Raw genomic sequence first — 6812 nt, forward strand, 5'->3', positions numbered from 1 at the left:
GCACAGCGATATGTCTGCGGACTTACAACGCTAGAAACCGGGTTTCGAAACATGCTGGGCAGAGCACAAATAGCCCATTGTGTAGCTTTGTGCTCATGTTGAAGGTATGTTTCATGAACATGGGGGCCCCCCAGTGGCACAGCGATATGTCTGCGGACTTACAACGCTAGAAACCGGGTTTCGAAACATGCTGGGCAGAGCACAAATAGCCCATTGTGTAGCTTTGTGCTCATGTTGAAGGTATGTTTCATGAACATGGGGGCCCCCCAGTGGCACAGCGGTATGTTTGCGGACTTACAACTCCAGAAACCGGGTTTCGATACCCATGGTGGGCAGAGCACAGATAGCCCATCGGATAGCTTTGTGCTTAACTTCAAACAAACAAACAACTGGCTTACCGTCCAATTATATAATTAATTAATATAATACATTTTATTTATTCTTTGCAGTGACGTCAAAAACGAATAGATACTAATGAGAAAATGTTGGTTGGGTTGTTTTTAATCGCAAAGAATGCTGTGCCAACTCTAGCACCGAAACGCAAATTTTAGCGTTGTAAGCCTGCTATCTTACTGCTGAACTAGTGGGTGGTATAACAAATCTTCTTACTTAAGAAATGTAACAGGTGTTTTATGACTACGGATTGCATAATTTCTGTCAACTATATTAATTAATATCTCTCAATCCATGGGTGCGGGGTGGCTTAGAAGTTAGTATGCCTAATAGTAAATACAGGGATCCATGGTTCGCGTCCCTTTGATCAAAATTGCTCTCCACATTTTAGGACCATGGGTACGTTGTGAGGGCAACATTCCAATCCTAATATTCCACTAGAGAAGTGGATGTTGCCTTTCAGTTCAAAATTCAGTTCACATTAGTCTTAGCGTATTAGTTGGAATACACTTTAATGTAAACTTGTATTACACGTGAAGAACCTAAAATATCAAAAGAATAATAACTTCATTTTCTTCGAGGGTAAATAAGAATTTGAATTGAAGTGATTTTGATAAGATTTAAAGTTTGTTATAAGTAGAACTGTCTTAAGATTGATTCATATTGTGTAAGTATAGGACCAATTTGTATAATTATTTTATTCTATTCATCATGTATATAATTAAGTAGCTCATAATTTGAGTTAATTGAAAAAAAATATACAATGCCACACAACGTTCAGTAATTAAGTAATCGGCAGACAAAAAAATAAGTAATAATGTATTACAAAATGTAGAAAAATATATGAATTTACTTTTTACCTACAATCAATTTCAAAGACTAATTTATTCATTTTATTATACGAACTATTTCTAATAAGAAAAAACTTTTAAACATTTATTGTTTAATTGTTTTTCTATTCCAGGATATCTAGTAAATCCTTAATATATTTAACACTTTGAATCATTGTGCAATTGTCTCTGCAAACAAGTAATCATTGTTAAATGAAATATATAATATCTAATTTCTAATATTTATGTAGTTCTCTATAAGGCTCTTAGAACTCCGTTACGTGTATAATGTTATTTACAAAAGTTTTTGGTCTGGTGGTTAAGGCGCTCGACTCGTAATCGAAGGGTTCGAATCTCCGTCACGTCAAACATGCTCGCCCGTTCAGCTGTGGGGTCGTTATAAAATATGATGGCCAATCCTATTATTTGTTGGTAAAAGAGTAGCCCAAGAGTTGGCGGTGGGTGGTGATGACTAGCTGCCTTCACTCTAGTCTTTCACTGCTAAATTAGGGACGGCTAGCGCAGATAGCCCTCGTGTAGCTTTGCGCGAAATTCAGAACCAAACAAATATTTTTTTTATATGTTTTACTAATTTGTTGATTATTTATACAGCTCAGTAAAGGGAACAACAAAACAAATACAAGTTCTAATCCTCATTAATCAGCAATATCCACGTGTACAGTACACCAATTACGGTAATGTACTGTACATTAAAAACATCAACACAAGTACATCAACACTTGTACATCAACACAAGTACCGTAATGTAATTACGGTACTTGTGTTGATGTAGCCTTTCGTTTATGATTAAATGAATATCTGGACGGTAATACCATCAAGACAAAAGTAAGCAACTCTTATACTTGTATTTTTGTGGAAAATCATGTTATATAAGATAACCATGACTTTTAGAGCATGTGTAATAGATGCAAAAAATAACCATCATTCACGTGATATCAAATTTTCTCAATAATTAATTTTAAGCTACATCAAGATATATAGTATAGTCTAAGTCTCTCTAGTATAACATAATTTCAAAAAAAAATCAAAAACCAAAAATTTTGATCTATTGAGCATTCAAACCGGTATTTTAAGCTCAAACTATTTTCTCAAAAAAGGTAGAATTAGGCTTAGTCCGATCTTAGAATAACATATCTCCCCTCTCTTGATTTTTATGTTGCTATAATTTAATCTTCATAGCATGCATGAACAAGCATAGTCAACCACTTAAATCGGCCATTAAGAATAAGATATTAAAATTTCCATAAGTAAATTGGACTGGAAATAGCTACTTTTTTTACTAAAGGATTATTAATATTTTAGATTAAAAGTGACTCGAAAATAAAGTCGTTTGACAAGAAATGAACTCGTATTCATTTAAAATTTTACACAAAACCAAAATATTTAATTGTTCTTCTTTCAAGGCTATGTCGCGCTATTAATCCTTGTTGCTGAACTTACAATTTGCTAAACATATCGTACCCTATTGGTTCGTAAACTTTTTTTATGTAAAAAAAATGGAGTTATTCTTGGATCACCTTATGTTAGTTTATCAAAAACGTTGTGCCACATATTTTTACCAAGTCCAAAGGCACGGTATTGTTTTATTAATACCCGTGTCTTTGAACAGCTTAACTTCAGTAGTTATCTAAGTTTGATCAAATTTAGTGTCGCCTTAAGACATCTTGATTAACTTCTCGCGAATGTAGGTCAAAGGTCAAAGTCACGTTGAACAAATAAAAAGGCGTTTACCTGATTTTGATAAAATTTCGAAAGAAGGTTGATTGTATACCAAGGACCGAATGAATAAGGTTTGGCGAATATAGCGCTAAGGTGAGGGTCACATTGAAGGCCAACCTCTTACGTTATGAAAGTAGTAAACTGGGATTTTCAAACACGGTGAACGGTCGAGAACAAACTCAGATGGCCCGGCATGGCCAGGTGGTTAGGGCGTTCGACTCGCAATCTGCGGATCGCGGGTTCGAATCCCCGTCACACCGAACATGCTCGTCCTTTCAGCCGTGGGGGTGTTATAATGTGATGGTCAATCCCACTATTCGTTGGTAAAAGAGTAGCCCAAGAGTTGGCGGTGGGTGGTGATGACCAGCTGCCTTCCCTCTAGTCTTACAATTAGGGACGGCTAGCGCAGATAGCCCTCGTGTAGCTTTGCGCGAAATTCGAAACAAACAAACAAATTCAGATACAAAGAGAATTTTGTAATCTACACCTACATTTTTGAGGTTGAGAAATTGTTTGGTGTGTATCTTAGGTTGGTTGCTACAAAAATAGAAATACTGCAGATTAGATCCTATGAAGATTAGATCTAGCTGAAGTTCCTATTATATTTTGAAAAACTTTTCTGTACCAATATGTTCTTTTAATATGATTTCCCCCATTTTATATAAAATGTTAAAATAATGTAGTGAATATTATCATTACCTGCTCTTGATTTTTGAATATTTCTTTCTCACCTTAAGTGGTCACCCGGTGGGTCAGCAGTAACTTTACGGATTAGAACGCTAAAAATTCGGGATTCGATATCCCGAGGTGAACAGATCGCAGGTTTTCCATCGTGTAGCTTTGCACTGGAACAAAAACAATCACTTCAAGTGTTGATAATTGTTAGTACAAAACAAAACACAATCTTAGTCGTTGAAGCACACGTTGTATATTATCCACAAATATTTGAAAAATAAAACAGTCACCTGCCACCATTGCCACTTGTATAGTAAGGATAGAACAAGTAAACGATCCTAATTCATCCTAATTAGTTGAGAGAGAGAAAAAAAAAGGCAAGGAAAGCAATGGGAAGGCTTTCGATACTCGTGGTGGGCAGAGCACAGATAGCCTATTGTGTAGCTTTGTGCTTAATTACAAACAATCATACAAATAATTGTTTAATGTCTTAGCTCACGCTATCTTGTGGCCATTCTTGTGTCTTTAGAGACAACTGTGTTCATCGATTTTTCATCAGTCAAAAAATGACAGCATGAAACCACCTATAGTCTCAACCTTCTGTTATCTACAACCACAAGTGACCCAACTTCAGCTTAATGCAGTAGAAAATGCATTAGCTGTGATTATGGGAAGACTTTTGTCTTCCATTTCATTGACTTTACGGCTACAGTGAGAAAACTGTCTAAACTGTTGCTTCTGCTCGTCGTCCGAACAATTATACTAATCTACTTACACTAGCAACACACCATAATTTTTAATTTTATATACAATTATTCATTTCCAATATCTTTTTACAAAGTAAAAGTATTCATAACAAGTTCACGTTTAGGAATGTTTTTTTTTAATAATACCAAGTGTGTTATGACATTAACACTATAACATTAAATTTTTATTGTAGATGTATTAAGCCTTTGGATCTATAGCTCGTTAATTATAATTTAGATATAAACTTTAGAAATAATGCCACTCTTCTTTAATCAATATGCTGTTGTGGTTGGTTCATTAAAGAAAGGTATTTAAGAAACTTAGTGAATACTTAACTTTAATCTAGATAAATTTTAATGGGGAACAAGTCCTGTGTATATATATTGCTTAGCCTATAGAATTTTGTCTTGATAGCTTAACATTCTGTGCATATTTTAGGTACTTGGCATTGATGTCCGGCTAAAAATTTCGAAAATCTTTTATCAATTCTATCAGAATTATATTATTAGCCAAATATGTTTTTTTTTATATATCGTTCATCACCTAAGAGCAAGATATTGAGTTTGAAAATATTTGTGGCTTCTATTGCTTTATATTATAATTGTTCTATTCAAATTCACTGATATTCAACAGGTTAGTTTAAAAGTATCCGAAAGAACGCAAGCAAAGGAACTACAAACAAATGTGAACATTTTAGATAACTTTAATCACAAATGTTACAAAACTATACATAAATTGGCTGACCTCTGGCTTCAAGGATTAGGGGCAAATTTTAGAAGAATTTAAACCTAAGCCTAGAAAGAACAAGAACAATGAAAATCTGTTTAAATCAGCACAGGACAAAGAAAAAATTAATTATGCTACATCACACTAAATTCAGACAAAATATCAAAGTGCGGAATACCAGAATCCACCACTTCATAAGTAATCAATTATTCTAATTAATATCTATAGGGTACCGGAACCCCAAACTCATACCAATTTGTACAAGTATGTGTGTTACCACTTGAAGGAACAGACACAAGTCCAAGGTGACATGCGTTTCCAGCCGTTGACATATACAACTTTCGCTAAATGATTAATAAATGTTTAAACCCTTTCAACATTAGATTAAAAATAATGTGTCAGTACACGCAAAATACCTGCACGAAAATTTAATAAAAATTATCTAAATATATTTGAATAAAGATATATTCTAAAGTAATTATGGATGGGTGAAATTCGCTACTATTTTAGTTATTACATAGTAACAGAGGTCCTAAAGTCATTGTACTGAACGAAATGTTCAATTTTCAAATAGGTAACATATAATCAAAACTACCTTATGTCAATTGTTAATTGAATAGTAAAAGTAAATATATGATGTTTTGAAATGAAGTTTTCGTGAATGAAGATAGCCATCAATACATTAAAATATGAAATTTAACTTCGTCTTTCTTGTCTCGTTCAAAAAAGAACTTTGCATAAGAAGATAAAGAACTAACAACGTGTTAACTAAGTCGATTAAGAATGAAATACCTATGATTTGCTTTAATTATTATTGTAGTAATGATTGGTTAGTAATGTTGAACAATTATTGAGGTGGTTTACCTTAAATTAATTCATAATAGTGATTGGTTGTACAATAAAAATGACCATCTAATTTCAACTAATAACGTAAATACTTATTAATGCGACCACTGACTTAGCAGTCAATGACATAACACAATTTACAGTACTGTAAACATTCTATCAAGTTTAGTATTATTTTTAGTATTACTATGTTTATCTATAGAACTTTCAAACTGTAACGCTGATATTCTTATTATTTTTCCTTTCGGATTTAGCATTGGTGTTAATTATAAAAAAAATCTTACTATAAAGATGATCCATTGTGTGTTAAAATCCACCTCCCAGGGTTGCTTGGTTCGATTACCATACTGTTTTGTGTGGAAATTGGAAACTGTCAAACGGCGTACATAGGCTATTTTGTTTTAGGATGTTTGCCCGAGAATGGGGATAAAAATACCTTTAAATAAATCACATATCCGCTTTTTTATAGACTTTTGGCTTTTAATTTAAAGATACAAGTACTTAAACAGTTAACTGAATCAATTATTACCTTCCACAAAGCAGGGTATGCGATTATTTTCTAATGAGGTCATTAGGGATTCAATAACACAAGAAAGAAGGAAAGGGAATATTATGTAACATTGTCCTTTATATAATACTAGCTGAGTTACCTGGCGTTGCACGGTGAAAATTTACATTTGAAATGTATAGATCAGTATTTTTTCAGCAAATTATTCAGTAAGTAGACAAAAGCTGTGATGCGAGAAATAAAAAAGCATTTAATCAAACAAAGCTTTATTTGTAATTAGATCGTATTTGAGCTTGTCCTGTTCTTTGAAACTGAAGTCGTACATCGTGCTGCTCTTCTGTTTCTTG

The sequence above is a fragment of the Limulus polyphemus genome, unplaced genomic scaffold, assembly GCF_000517525.1.
Source record: "Limulus polyphemus unplaced genomic scaffold, Limulus_polyphemus-2.1.2 Scaffold396, whole genome shotgun sequence".
In the NCBI taxonomy this organism is placed as follows: domain Eukaryota; kingdom Metazoa; phylum Arthropoda; class Merostomata; order Xiphosura; family Limulidae; genus Limulus; species Limulus polyphemus.